Consider the following 15,808-nt stretch of genomic DNA (forward strand, 5'->3'; position numbering starts at 1 on the left):
CATGCATTATTAATTGGAACTCTCTTGGTAAATAATTACATCTCATTATCAAATACTGAAAGCATGGTCCTCTGTTTCTCTATAACAAGCCAACAAGTTGGCCCATTTCGCATTGTTAGGGCCACTTGAATTAAACATTCTACTGTCCAACCACAGCCCAGTTAGCTCAATTTGAGGCAGAAAGAAGAAGGCCAAATATCGTCACTCTCATTCCTTTCCCCTGCTATTTCTGTTCAGTACAATAATGATGAGTTCCCAAGATCTCCCTCCCCCACACCACAGCCCATAAGTATCTGATTCACTGCATTCATATGAACAAAGGGAAAGTACAGAAACCGTGTTATGCATTTGTTATCACCCATTTCATGGATAAATCATGGTTAGTCTGTTACTTTTGGATGAATGAGTATTTCAGCTTTGAAGGTAAAGTAGTTTCATATAAAACAGTCTTAGAAATGCACTTGTAGGGCAGTGCTGTAACATTGAAATCTGGATATTTTAACTGCAATAGTAATAGCAAATCGTAATCTTAATAGCAAAGTTGTCACACCATTTCATTTTTTGCTGCCACTGAATGCATGCTGCAGCATGACAGTGCAAGCGTAGAGTAACTAACATTATAACTGGTGTGATTTGTTAAATGTTAGTCATCTTTCCCAAACTTTATGTATTTCAGGGTAGGATGGCATGATGTTTGCTCTCCTTGCCCTTACTGAAGCTAAGAGTGTCTCAAATGCTGTGGAAATACTGCTGGCTATTCATTATCTTCCTCTGGTCTCAGACAGCTACAGTGAGGAGTTCAGCCATAGAGGCCACTGGGAAGAAGAATGTGAGCTCCTTCGCCATATTGCAGCAACAGGAATAGATCAGGGTCGGAAAAAAATGCTGATCAGTCCAAAGAGGTCCATGTGAATTTACAACTTTGGAATGCAGAATACAGATGCTAACAGCAGGCAAATGCAAGAGCTGTTAGATGGAATACAAAAGTGCAATGAAGTGCAGAGATCAGGATGATTAATAGACTACTGCCACTTCGCATACAGAGACAGAAACTGATGTACTTTCAGTGGCTTCCTCTCATTCTCTAAGCTTAAGACGCACTTTGGTGGAGAGGCTCATAGCCCGTCACCGGCGCATCTCATCTGAGTATAATGTTGGAGTGCGACTCAGTAGCAGTGGTGAATGCACTGCAGACTGATATTATGGCTGCCCTAGTAAAACTGAAGTTAGATATTCCACCTGACACAGCTGACTCAATGCTGAGATAATGTAGTGGGTATAGACATCTTACAGGCATCACTAACCATATAATGAGAAGCATAACAGTAGATCACTGGTATTGTTAACACAAATGAGCAGGCAAGTTGGGTGGCCTGGAACAAACACTCTGTGCCACCTGTCACTGTTACAGGGCAGGTCTCTGGCACACAGACATTAGATCATTACCCTCTTCTGCAGTTTACACAGCCTGATCATGCAGCCAACATTACTATTGCACATACTGAATGCTGGAAATGTCTGGCCCCCACCAAATGAACCTGAACAGGACTTAATGAACTTGTCATGGTAGTCGTCAATTTGTTCGCCTTAGTTTCTCACTCAAAATACTGACTAAACATATCTAACCACCACATTATTCCTGTGGAGCTGGGTTTCACAAACTGGTACATAGATGGCTAGATAGTGGATGGATGGTGTTAAGGAATGAAACACAGTGTTGATGTCACCAAACAACAAAAACAGTTCTGTTTGTGTCAGCTCAGAGCGTGACCACGATTTCAGGGCATGATTCAAGTGCTGAGGCATCTCAGCATTGTATCTGAAAATACATAGTCACTTAGTTCAGTGGTTTTCAAAGTGGGGGCCGCCAGGGGGCCTCAACAATTTGGTGTGAAAAATAAATTCTCACTCTCAGACAACCACACACACACACAATCAATTCCTAATATAATGTAATGTAAAGATGTAAGATGTAATTATTAATAAAAAAGGGGGATATATTCAGAAGTCTGTATTTTTAATGTGTTTTAAAGACATCTTGCAAAAGGGGGGCCTCGGTCAAATGTTAATGCCATTTGGGGGGCCTTGCCCTGGAAAAGTCTGGGAACCCCTGACTTAGTTTACTGTCAACAATCGCCAAACACAAAGGTCTGCTCATAAATGAGCAGGATGCCAACAGGCATACTGATTAGGAAATATTAAATGTAATGCAGTGTAGTCCATTTTTTTTTTTTTTATAGCAAATCACTATAGAGCCCCTACGATGTAAGGATCAATGCATACTTCTTTTTCTGGACAATTGGCTGCTGAGTGAATAGCTCCTACAGCAGGTGTTGAGCAAGTCAAATGTCCTGATCAGGCATGTGTAAGCACAAGGACGAAAAGGCAATCCCAAAAAGAGTCACTTGATTCCTTCACAGATTGTTCCAAGGCTTGACTTGCATGCCATATGAGCCTTCCTGATAGATCACAGTGCTGTCTCAATTATGGATGCAATTTTGAAATTGCAAGTGGCTACACATTTCCCATAAACAGACTTTCTATGTCTGAATGGGATGTTGTTATTTGCAACTCAAGTACTAAACTGGGTATCTTGTGCCATCTGCCATTTTGATGTCGACTGAATGCTCAGTGCCTGTCAACCATATAACAAAGGCAGGTGCAACTAGTAGCATGCACGCAAGTCGAGGTATTTGTCCAGCACATGTTTTTCTCAGCAAAGAGGTAAATTGTAATGACAGATGCCTCCCAGCAAATCTGGAGGAGTAAGTGAATAAAACATTAAGGTAAAAGAAAAGTAGAAACACAATGTCAACATATTAAGGTCCTAGAAATTAAATCTGTGTGACTAGTGTAGCAACATTTTCAGGAACCCCTAAGAGGGCCATGCATATTAGTATGGACCAACAACACCATGGTAGTGTTTTACATCAACCACTAAGAAAGCACAAAATCACAAGCAATGGTGAAGTTGGGTAGGCAATCTCTGGAAGTGGAAAGATGAGCACCAGTCTTAAGTGCTGCTTATCTATTGGGCTAAATCAATCATGGTTCAAACATGGTTTCTTTCAGTATTCTTAGGTTTTCTGCTGATGTCAGTAGAAAAGAAAAAAATAGATGTCCAAATAATATTTTTATACAGTTCAATGACACGGAGAATTTTTTTGTATTTTGTCAACTAATGGACCATAGTAAATAATACACATTTCTGAGAAAAACAACATCAAGGCTGTCTGTGATTTTACCTGCAGAGACAGAAGAACTATAGAAAGAAGACTTGGACAACCAATTAGCTAATTTGTGGCTCTGTTATGCTGTAGGAACATTTGAATTCTTTTTACCAGTAGCCAAAAAATTTAATTTATGCCTGTTTTGTTAAGTCGTTTTCCATTCTGCCGGCGGAATGTACTGGTTAAAAGGATTAATGATATAGTTCAGGTTCACTTGCCCCATAAAAAGAGAAGAGTCACTACATATCAGTACAGATATTGTGACTGCTCACCTTCACCTGCTCAGTGCTCAATCCTGTGGTAAAAATTTCTATCCCAATGGGAGTGGTCTCTTCAAGGACGACAACTCTTCCCACAGTGGTTTACTGAATCGTTTGATGAGTATGAAAGATATGTAAATCTAACACTGTCCTGTGCCATACTGAGAGAATATCTTTTGGGGGAAAAATACTGCTAATCCCTCCGTACAATTCCAGACACTTGCAGAATCTATGCCAAGGTGCACTGAAGCTGGCGGCCCGTGGTGGTCCAACACCTTTGCATAACATTGCCCATCGGTGTATATAAATATAATATATATGAAGCAAGACAATGATAATGCACACACTCTGATGTGAGTGGGGAGTTAGGGCCATGCAAGTTTGGCTTTAAGTGCTGAACAGCTCATGTCATGACGCTAGTGGGATTGCTAAATGTGCTCATTTCACACTCCGTTTAACAGGAGGCACTCTTGGGGGTGCATACAGATCGCAGTGACGAAGGGAATTTCTCAGCATGTGTTAGGATCAGCCCAAGAGGAAATCAGAATAGACCAGCTCCCCACTGGCAAGAAGGCTTCTTTAGAACGTATAATTATTCTAGACTCCACAGAAACTTTTATTAAACTTTTCAGTTGTTCGTTCCTTATCAGCCTAGGATCCTCTTATCAGCTGTGAATGAATTACCATGAACCAGAACTTATTCTGCTTCAACATATTGGAAGATATTTTTTAATCTGTGTTGAGAAAGAAGATTCTGGGCAGGCATAAGCGCATACATTTGTTACTGCCTTACTGCTGGTAGAATATCATTCCTTTGAAAACCATTTTGTTAACATTCTGCTCGCACTTTTGCAATCTGCTATTCCTCAGTGTTGGTGAAAACATGATAACAAATAGACAATCACAACCTTTTGAAGTGAAGTGAATGATGAATATTCCCATTTTCACACTCTGATCAGTTCCCTGTTATGTTGTTGCAGGACCATCTGACTAAAATCTATTTATCATAACTGAGGTTTTCCAAATATGCTCTTGTTTTGCAAGCACATTCTGAATCAAACACACACTGCAATTTTACAAACAAAAATCAGCGATGAGAGGAGAAAGAAGGTGGTTTTGAAAACTGTTTTACATTCTGGTGCCTATGTAGATCCAGGCCTAATGAGTTGGCTCAGGCTGGATAACTGTCCCTCCGTTAGCTATGACTCTAAAATGAGCCAAGGCTTATGAAGAAAGCCAGACCAGTGAGTCCTTTATTTCTTTCAAGTTACCCAGCCTCCTTTGTGGGAGAAGTCTACTGACTCTGAGCTGTGAGAAAAAAGCACACAGAGAATTGCTGACGGAGGCAGGGACAGTGGTAGGTCCATGCTCTCACCCAGTGCCTGAGCTGTTTGTCCAGACCCACCACTGAGCAGATGGTCTTAGCTAGAGGGAAAATGAGGAGATGGGCTAGAGTGGAGGCACGCTGTTTCACTAGAAATATCCCATTACACACACTGTGGTAGAACTCTAATGTAGAGAAATGTAAAATAAAAGATATTGGGCAATGGACAGAAAGATGCAGCATCAGCAGAGATTTTAGAGTGTGTTTGGAGGGCGGGTAGGAGTGGGGGTAGTGTGTATGTGTGTGTGGGTGGTTATATTAAAGATAGCACACAGTAGAGAAGATATGGACTTAATAAATCTATGTCCAGTGTGATTCTATACATCCTTGTGGGTCTAAAGAATATATTAGTGCTACATCGATGCTCCATGCACAGGCCTCCGCTGTGTACATGCCAAAGGGTCTCATTTGAGAATGTGGACAGAAAATCTATATGTGCGAGCCTCAGATACAAGGCTAAATGAAATCTAAATTTGGGTTTATGCTTAGTCAGTCAGTTCAGATAATTAAGCTGTGATAGGAGAGGAGCTTCTCCTCTTGCCATGGAGGTTTTTGATCTTTTTTCTTTTCCTGCTGACAACAAACTCTCCAGTGTGCTTGGAGGGTACACCAGTATGAATTTTGATCTAGTCTACCTTATAGATAACTAGCAAACTATCTCAATTATGCTGAATTGAATTGATATTTTAAAGTCATCCAGAGTCTAGCAGTGTCTGCTATATTTCAAAGAAAAGACTCCCTCAAGCATTCTAATGTCATGGAACGTATTTTATACCATGCACAGTAAAACTAAATACATAATAATTCCTAACCCAAGTATTGAAGCCATTCTGTCTAACCATCAACATCTTCATGAAAACAGAACTCAATACCCCCCACGACCAACACCAAATGAGAGCAAACTTCCATAGAAGAGTTTCTCAGCCAATCCATCACCTTGTAGCAGTGTGGTAAATAGAAAGCATTTTTACCATCTGGCCACTGTTGAGTTGATGGAGTACAGTAACTGTAGTCAGTAATCAATAATAAATGCCAAACGTGTAGAGTGTGTATGTATTAAGAATACAGAGCAAGCCAACATTCCATCCATGCAGCTAAGTTGCTTTCAGAACATCTAAATTATGCATATAATGATTGCATATGTAGGAAAATTCTTCAAGATAAGTAAGCATGCAGAAGGATGCTATTCTATATGTGGTGAACACAGCTAATCTAATTTGCTTTCGCCATCTGTTTGGTTCTCACCTCTCCAAGCCAGTAGACAGTGTGATCTGTGTGTAAGAGTGACAAATCAGAGTAAAATAAACACTGTTTATAAAGAGCAGGTGCTCTGAGAAAATAACCATTATAGCTAAATGTTGACTTTTTTCAGGCCAGCTATGAACACAATACTCTGTGATTAACCTCAATCATAAACCCCTTTCATAAAAACAGCTGCTGTAGATATAAAGAACAAAGTGAAGCAGCCTGGCCCCAACAACACAATGGTGAGATAATACACAGCTGTAGGATGTTGATAGCAGCACTTGCCCAAAAGTCCTAGAGAGTGATACTCCCAGAAGCATAAATAAATAAATAAATAAATTTTAAAGCCACTGCATGCTATAAGTATAATGTTGTGGACCACGAAAAATACACTCCTCTGTGCAACAATTCCAACCAAGTCCATTTGCATGCACATCTGCAAAATTGGAATCCATCTTTGAGACTTCGGAATTTATCATATCTGGTAATTCTGTTTGCTGAAGGAGTACACGTCATGCAGAATAAAATATTTTTTGAACATTTACTGTTTTTTTCAACTTTTCAATTTCCACTTCTTGTAATTTGTCATATTCACCATTTTAAAGCATAACAATTATCTTCATTTCATATGCAGAACAAAACTCAAATTAAGACTGAACACAACAAATCACAGTCCAGATGAGCTTAAGCTATTGAGGATCTGGCAACAAAACTTAGCAAGGGAACTTAAAGCAACTTAAAGTCAGTGATGGCTAAAACCTGTAATTTCAGTAAATTGGTATTTTTATATATACGTACATACATATATATATATATATATATATATATATATATATATATATATATATATATATATATATATATATATATATTAGAAATGGTTAAACAATACAGCAGTATGGTTTGGCAATGCAAAAATAAAAGTATATAATATTTTGTATGGCAGCTTTATTGTTTATATTGCTTGGTACTAAGACATGGAATGTCTTGCCATCAGGGCCATTTCTTGCTATAAATGGTATAAGGATTCACTTAGGGCCCCTGGACCACCATAGAAAGAGGTTTATGTATCTGGCAGTACCAGAGGGTCCCTTGTCATGTGAACAGAATAGAAATGGCAATTTAGGTATTGAAATAAAGTAACTAACATCAGAACATGAAACATGCAACAACAAAAAAAGTAAATGAAACAGAGGATGAGAAAAACACTGAAATTATATTTCCAATTAATGGAATTAATGCCAATTAACTGGATTTAGTCAGTTTGTCTTTGTGTTTAATGGATAACCTAGCCACTAATCTAGATAGGTAGTCTCTAGAGTGTATTGAAGAAGTGCTGGGCTAACACACTAGCTTGTTATTACTATTAATAGATAAAATAATCACAGGGGGTGGGGGCCCCTGTACAAGTTATCGCTTAAGGCCACCAAATGCTCAGACGAAACTGCCCCACTTGCCTGGCTATACACACAAAAATGCAAAGTTCAGGACCTGATTTCTATTCATAAAATATTGGTAATGTCAACACTCTCCATAAATGATTACATTAAATGTACAATAGGATGCTCTAATAATTCTATTTTAAAGCCCTAATAATAAAGAATATAATAAAGATTGATTGTCTGTGATGATAATTTTTAATATTTGTTTAAAAATGTAGATTTCAACACTACATGCCAAGATCAAGATGAGATTTATTGTTATGTTTTAATGGTGCTGACCAATTTCATGGCAAAGCTCACGACTTTAGCTGTATTCAGATATAGTAGTTATAATGGCACATAGACCTGTTGGAATAAAATTAGGGGACAACACTTAAGCCAGATAGATAGATAGATAGATAGATAGATAGATAGATAGCTAGATAGATAGATAGATAGATAGGACAGATAGATAGATAGATAGATAGATAGATAGATATGCAGCAAAGCAATGAAGCTCTAGACGAATCTCTTAATAAAGCAGATAATCCTCCATGTTTATTTGTAATACTCGCCAGTTTAACACGATTCTCATTCAGTACTGTGCAGAAACCCAACCTGTTATTGAATGCTGCTTTTTTCTATGTTTTCATAGGCATCAATCTTAATTTTTTACCTGTGGGAAATCTCACATATATACATATATTTACACAAATCCAGGCTAAGGTTTGTCTCGGATTTTTCGCATTACAAAGTCACTTATTGATGTAAGCTTTTTTTATTCCACTGAATCAGTGTGTGAATTTCAGAGTTGACCCATTTCCCCACTCACCGTTCTGTCCGGTGCTGCTGGATGCTTTACTGCGTGGTGCTTACAAGACTTCCCGCATCATCTTTTCAGACTCGGACCAAAGCGGAATGTTTGATGTCTTGTTAATCTGATGCTGTTGCGGCTTGTTCCTGTTCGAAGAACTCCATCACGCACGCTCGTGCAATTTCACAAAGAAACCCCCCACCTCGGGATCCTGTCTAGAAAAAAAAGAGAAGAAGAAGCAAAAAAGAAGCTGTTGCGCTGTCCAGCCGAAGTGGTGCTGAAACGGTCTCGAGCCGCGAGCACTTTCCATTTTCTCCACGGTCCGGTCACTGAGTCATGACTAACGGTGGCTGATCTACAATGTAGAGAAGGCGGCGGTCCGTACCTGAGGCGCGTCAGTAAGCCAGGCTTCGTGAGCGATGCACCAGTGGAGCGCGCGCACTCGCGCTGCTGAAGTGGGCGGGGCTAGCGGATCTACGCGGCGGCGCTTTCGACGCCCACGGGCTCTGTTTGATAATCAACGCGAGGCTGTAAATTGCCGAAGTAATTTGTTCCATTTACTTTGGGAGAGCATTATGCGGGCTCAGATTACAGCCTGGCATATTAGTCCCATTCCTTATTTTGTAATCGTGCAGGCGACTGGTATTTATAGTAGGAAAAAATAAAAATAAAAAATACATCGCCGTCTGACATACTCCAAATGAGTACCTGCTTTTCAGTGTCTTCAGTTTAAATAACAAAGGAAGCACAGCTTATAAGGCTAGTGATTAATTAATCAGATGCACGAGCCTCTCGATTAAAAAGATTCAATTAAACGAGCTGTGCATATTATAACAAAGGCCTATTATATGGTTCATGTAGGCAAAGTTACCCTGACAGCATGGTAAAGCAGTTTTCACAGTATTTCAAAAATAAGTTCAAAATGGCTTTTAAAATAGCATAAACAGCATACACCGGCCCATTCCCGCTTGCCAAAGTCACTCAGATCCTAACGCGTTCCCATTTTTCCTGCTTCCAACACATCAATTTTGAGAACTGACTGTTCACTTGCTACCTAATATAGCCCACCCCTTGACAGGTGCCACTGTAACGAGATCAATGTTGTTCACTTCACCGGTCAGTGGTAATGGCTGGTCGGTGTATATTCCAGAACACACACACGTATTATGCTGTGAGTAGTGCCTAACTCGTATGCATGTGTGCTGTAATATGGCAATATAGTGACCCCTGCTGGTGCTAAAGCTACACATGCAGGGGATTCAGTGACGGGCCTGCTAGGAATGCTGAGTGAAAAGCTCAAATGTTGTCAAAACTATTAACAAATGTACGTCTGTTTAAGCTTTCTTTTTTCACAAACATTACAATATGACGGTCTAATCTATTTCTAGCCTAACCGTAACTCACACTATCTCATTATGCCTTTTAAAAACACAGGTTCCTATCCCTGGTTCTGGAGTACAGCCCCCCAACACACACACACATTTTAGCGTTTTCCCTGCTCTAAGACATCTAATTCAACAAATTAGCTAAGTAACAACACTTCCTGAGTTTAAGATGGTGTGTTAGAGCAGGGAAAACACTAAATTGTGCTGGACAGAGGCTACTCCAGGACCAGGGTTGGGAATGTGTCACTTAGGATATAGCTAAGACTAACAAAGCCTGTATTCTTTAGGCTGAATTCAGATATATTGGAAAAATTTTAATTTGCAACTTGTCCCTCATATCTTAACACAACACATTTCAGAAATATTTAAGATGTTGACATGTGAAGGAAATAAAATATATCATATTCTACATAAGCATGGATTAGTCTTTTGTCAGGCCTAACTAAGAAACTTAAATGAATTTGGGGGTCTTGTATATGTATTGTTAGAGGTCTTGATTTTCATCCTCACTCAGACAATTAAAACATTATTTATTTATAACATACTTACACATCGCACCATTAAATCAAATTAAAATAACAAGAATAACAGGACTTGAAAAAAGTCATCACCAAATTCATGATGAACATATTCTAAAATTGTATATGCACATAGCATGTAATATTCTATATCTTCCAGTCTGCCTTATTCCCATGCTTCTTAAGATGTTTCATAAAGACACCATTTTAATTCACATAGCATCCAGCAATACACCATTTAATCATAGCTGTGGGTTGTTTCATCCATCCATTTATACATCCCTTATATCCTTTCACTTATTATATTTAAAGACTGTCCCAAAATTTACCTGAACCACGCTGTCAGAGATTACCAGACCATGTTTGATAATGTGGGATATCTTGAAAATTATTAAATTATAAGCATATATACATGTTGAACATGTTCGAACTAGTTGTATAATTATTTTGTTACAGTAGTACAGCTTAAGTATATCTGCATAATAAATATGTGTAATATATTATTCATGACCATTTTATAACCTTATGAATTCACATCATTTCTTCTACCTCAAGATTTTTGGGGTCAGCTTCTAGTTTGATGCTGATACCCCCTTAGATGTCATTACATGAATTAAGTCATGTTATTTCTATCAAGCAGTTCCACTGGGTTAATAAGTTAACACATCTGGCCAGAAAATAAATGCTGCTAAGTTAAACACTCCCAGTTTACTTGATGTTCCAATATATCTTAATTCATCCTATTTCTGAATTGGCTATAGCTCTATCCAGTCACATAAATTTAAGCAAAATTGCAAATCCCTGCCAATTCCAGCGCACTGTGCCCATTACACAAAACTCCTCACACAGAACTGCTGGGCTTGACTAGTCTTATGCTTGTTTAAGAATTTATACAGAAAACATGGTGCAACAAAATGCCAAGTTCAAGCCAAAATAAAAATTGTTCAGCAGGTGGACAAATTTGGGGATGGTTTTTCATAAGGTGTTTTTGTTTGTGAGGGTTTTTTTTATTATTTATTTATTTATTTATTTTACTATTTTATTAACTATTCTTAATTTTGTAATACTAGAACGTTTTATTAACTTTTTATTCTAAAATGTTAGTTTAAATGTAACCAAATCCGTGTCATATTAGTAACTAAGTGCTGGGTCAATATACCATCACTGAACACTTTATTAGGAACACCTGTACACCTACTCATTCATGAAATTATCTAAACAGCCAATCATGTGGCAGCAGTGCAATGCATAAAATCATGCAGATACAGGCCAGCAGCTTCAGGTAATGTTCACATCAACCATTTGAATGGGTGAAAATGTGATTTCAATGATTTTGACTGTGGCATGATTGTTGGTGCCAGACTGGTTTGAGTATTTCTATAACTGCTGGTCTCATGTAATTTTTATGCACAACAGCCTTTAGAGTTTACTCAGAACAGTGCAATAAAGAAAAAACATCCAGTGAGCAACAGTTCTGCATATGGAAACGCATTGTTGATGAGAGAGGTCAATGGAGAATGGCCAGACTGGTTTGAGCCGGCAGAAAGGCTACAGCTACTCAGATAACCACTCACAAATGTACAACTGTAGTGAGCAGAAAAGCATCTTAGAATGCACAACACATCGAACCCTCAGGCTTATATACTGTGTAATGTATACAGTAATGCTCAAAAATAAATATATATATAATTACCTAAACACTGCAAAATAAGAAACTAATAAACTATTAAGCAAAGAATGAGGCACTGCATTTCTCTTAGTAGAGTGTTGGTGACTGGATTTCAGCAATGAAGACATTTCATCGTGTATGAGAGGTTTCCTCAGCTCTACCTCATGACTGGAAAATCTCCACCATTTAATCGCACTGTGTGGCTCACACCTGTGACAGCAGGAGATTGACATAACACAGGATTCAGAGGTGTTAGTCATAGTGTGGAAACCCTAAGGTGTGCAAGTCAGGACAGCACTGTATGTAGGTGATCGATACTGTTGCTGACTTTTCTATCTGATATGGTTATTGCCGAGAGTGATTTATTAGATGGAGTCCTTTTCAGAATTTTACACTGCTGACCTCTAAGGAGCGTCTCTTGTCTTGTAGTTGTATGTAGACAGCTGTATACTGACCTGAGGAGGCATCTAATGGTGCTAAACTTTAGCTTTGGGAGTCTTCTCAAACCCCTTTGCAGTCTTACAGTGATCTTATCTGTGTTTGCTTAGTCAGTTTAAATTAATTTCTTTATTTAAGCTGCTAATATTAGGCTTGCTTTTATATATAGATAATGCTGGTGGTGATAAACCAGGTCGTCCTGTATCTGAAGCAAAACTGAGTCTTAATGGCAGTCTAACAGCTATATTATGTTAACATGTTGTGTGTTAACTACCCAAAAGGTCTGTTAACATAATATGAAATAACACTGCCAAATTATCCAACTCACCCAACTGGGTTATGTAAATAACCAAGATTTTTTACAGATTCATTCTTTAAATAAAAATATTCAGTTGTCCCTCTGGGGGAATTCATAAAGGTACTATGTATAACACCACAAAAAAGTATATCAGAGAGCGTTACATGTAGAACCCTTGAAGAACCCTACTTTGACTGTTTTAAATTTTGAGTGCAATGTACTCTCAGAGAAACTGACACTTTTGTAAGTAAAGAGAAATATCATGACTCTGTTAAGCATAGGTTTCTCAGAGATTTTGCAGCTTTGCTATGGTAAGCAGCTCCATTTACACAGTAAATTCAGTGCATCCTGTACTTTGCAATGCTTAGCTCTTGCTGTGTCTGATGATTCACAGCAGATTTACCAAAGTTGGACTAGTGCTTTGCTGAGATTACTCTGTTGGTGCTTATCCACCTTAAAACATTTTACAGAAGGTTTCTCAAGTTTCACGTTCCTTTTACATAACTCTCAGATTATATTTTCAGGCTTTTAGAAGTTAAACAAAGCCAGGAAAGTCTTTGGAAAGTATGCTAGTTGTGTCACGAAGATATAGACTTGAAACTGGTCAGAGTCAATAAAAGGAAATCTGTGATTTACTAAGAACTTCACTGTATATAAGCAACGTTGGTGAAGCCTCACATGTACAGAAGATACAGTACATTAGATTTTAATTGAGCGTGAGGGTAAGTGTGTATGTTTGTGGTTTGTAAAGAAAAAAATCATTTAATTTATGTTCAGTAACTCTATTCATCATGGGCATGAAGCAGAATTGACCATCAGAATGGGGGGAAAGTGGGATCTCAGTGATTTTGACTGGTATGATTGTTGATGCCGGACAGGCTGGTTTGGGTATTTCTATAACTGCTGATCTCCTGGGATTTTCCTGCACAACCATCTCAGGAGTTTACTGAGAATGGTGCAATAAATAAAATACATCAGTGTTCAGTTCTATGAACAGAAATGCCTTGTTGATATGAGAGGTCAATGGAGAATGGCCAGAATGGTTTGAACTGACAGAAAGGTTACAGTAACTCAGATAACCACTCTGTACAATTGTGGTGAGCAGAAAAGTATCTCAGAATGCACGACATGTCGAACCTTGAGGTGGATGGGCCATAACAGCATAAGATCTCGTCAAGTTCCACTTCTGTCAGCCAAGAACAGAAGCACATGCACACCAAACCTGGACAGTTGAAGAATGGAAAAATGTAGCCTGGTCTCATGTATTTCAATTCTGCTGAGGCACACAGATGGTCAGAATTTGCCTCCAGCAGTACGAATCCATGGATCCAACCTGCCTTGTGTCAACAGTCCAGGCTGGTGGAGGTGGTGTAATGGTGTGGGGAATGTTTTCTTGGCAAACACTGGGCCTGTTAATACTAATCAATCATCACTTGAATGCCACAGCCTATTTGAGTATTGTTGCTGACCATGTGCATCCCTTCATGGTCACATCTTCATGTCACAAAGCAATAGTCGTCTCAAACTGGTTTCATGAACATGATAATGAGCTCAATGTTCTTCAGTGGCCTTCCCAGTCACCGGCTCTGAATCCTATAGAATACCTTTGGGGTGTGGTAGAACGGGAGATTCACAGTATGAAAGTGCTTGAGAGCAAGGGGAGGCCCTACCCGGTATTAGTATAGTGTTCTGTGAGTGTACATCTCAATACTTTATTTTATTTATTTATTTTTTACTTCTTTTTTGTTTGTTTGTTTTTTTTAAACATTTTTTAGTTGTTAAAGTATATTTGAGGAATTTGAAACAGTTCAAAGTAAGACTTGTGTTTCTTAAAGGCCTGTGGTCAGTGGAATAATACTGATTTAGTTTTTAACAAAAACTGTCATCAGCTTTATCTGCTGTATAAAAAGAAATATCAGAAACTTCAATAACTAAATAGTTTCCAGTGTGTGTAAACAAAGCATCTCTAATCAGCAAAGCAACTGACTGTAGCCGAAACTAAATGGTACATTGCCAGCTTTTTTGCACATTGTAATCACACTCTGTTGCCATTTGCAGTCTTCACACGCCAGACATTTGCACATGACCATGGTTTCCAAACATGAGTGCCAACAATTTGCATGCATTGCTCTGGGTTATTCAATGCTTTTGGTAAAATCTAGCATTTCAACACTTATTTTGCCAAAACCAGATCTATATACAAATTAAATGACCATCCAATTTCTATTCCAATAAGGGAACTAGCCAAGCCTAGTTCTGCCAGGCTGTTATCGGCAAGCATAGCATTTGTTACAAAAATGTCAGAAGATGCATGTGTGTCACCCTAGTATCTCTTACTGCTTAAGCTAAGGGTAGCAAGATTGAAATTCAGCTAGCTAGACTCCTCATGCATGCACGTTTCAACAATGGAGTAAAGTGTCAGTACTCCCCTTACTCACATGATGGTGTGTGTATTTCTACAGTGAATAAAAGATACTAGGAGATACTGCTGATGTTCACAACATAAACTTGTTTAATCAAAAGGACAACCATTTGCCATACTATTAATTTTATAATGTAGAATAATAATATATTACAATTTAATAATGTAGTATTTGTATTTTACTGTAACAACATAATAATATAATAATGCAATATTTGTATGCTACTATACTGTATTATTTTTATTATTATTATTATATTATGCATGTGTGTGTGTGTGTGTTAATCGGAAATTTGTAAATACCTTATTCAGAAAATCCACTGAAAGGAGACCTATAAGCATGCTCAGTTAGCAAGGAATTGTGGGTGCTAACATATGCTTATTGTAGACTAGGTATTTAGGAAGGAAAGGCATATTTTCAACAACCATGTATACAGGAATATTCTGATGCCTGTACCCATTTAAATATCATATTTGGAATATGGCTGCAACCTGAATATAGACCTTAAACGGACTTTGGTATGCATATAAATTAAGTCATTGTCTGACTCACGCATTCTCTTTGTGCCCTTTTGGAGCCAGGCCAACATTATTGGCTTTAACAGTATTAATGCTACTTTACTTAGACTAGCATTAACATTACGTTACATAATATAGACTAGCATTAACATATATTATTTATATTGAGAATTTTTTTTTGTCTTGAGATAAAAAAAAATTTCAA

Source organism: Ictalurus furcatus, chromosome 11 (genome assembly GCF_023375685.1).
Source record: "Ictalurus furcatus strain D&B chromosome 11, Billie_1.0, whole genome shotgun sequence".
Taxonomy (NCBI): Eukaryota; Metazoa; Chordata; class Actinopteri; order Siluriformes; family Ictaluridae; genus Ictalurus; species Ictalurus furcatus.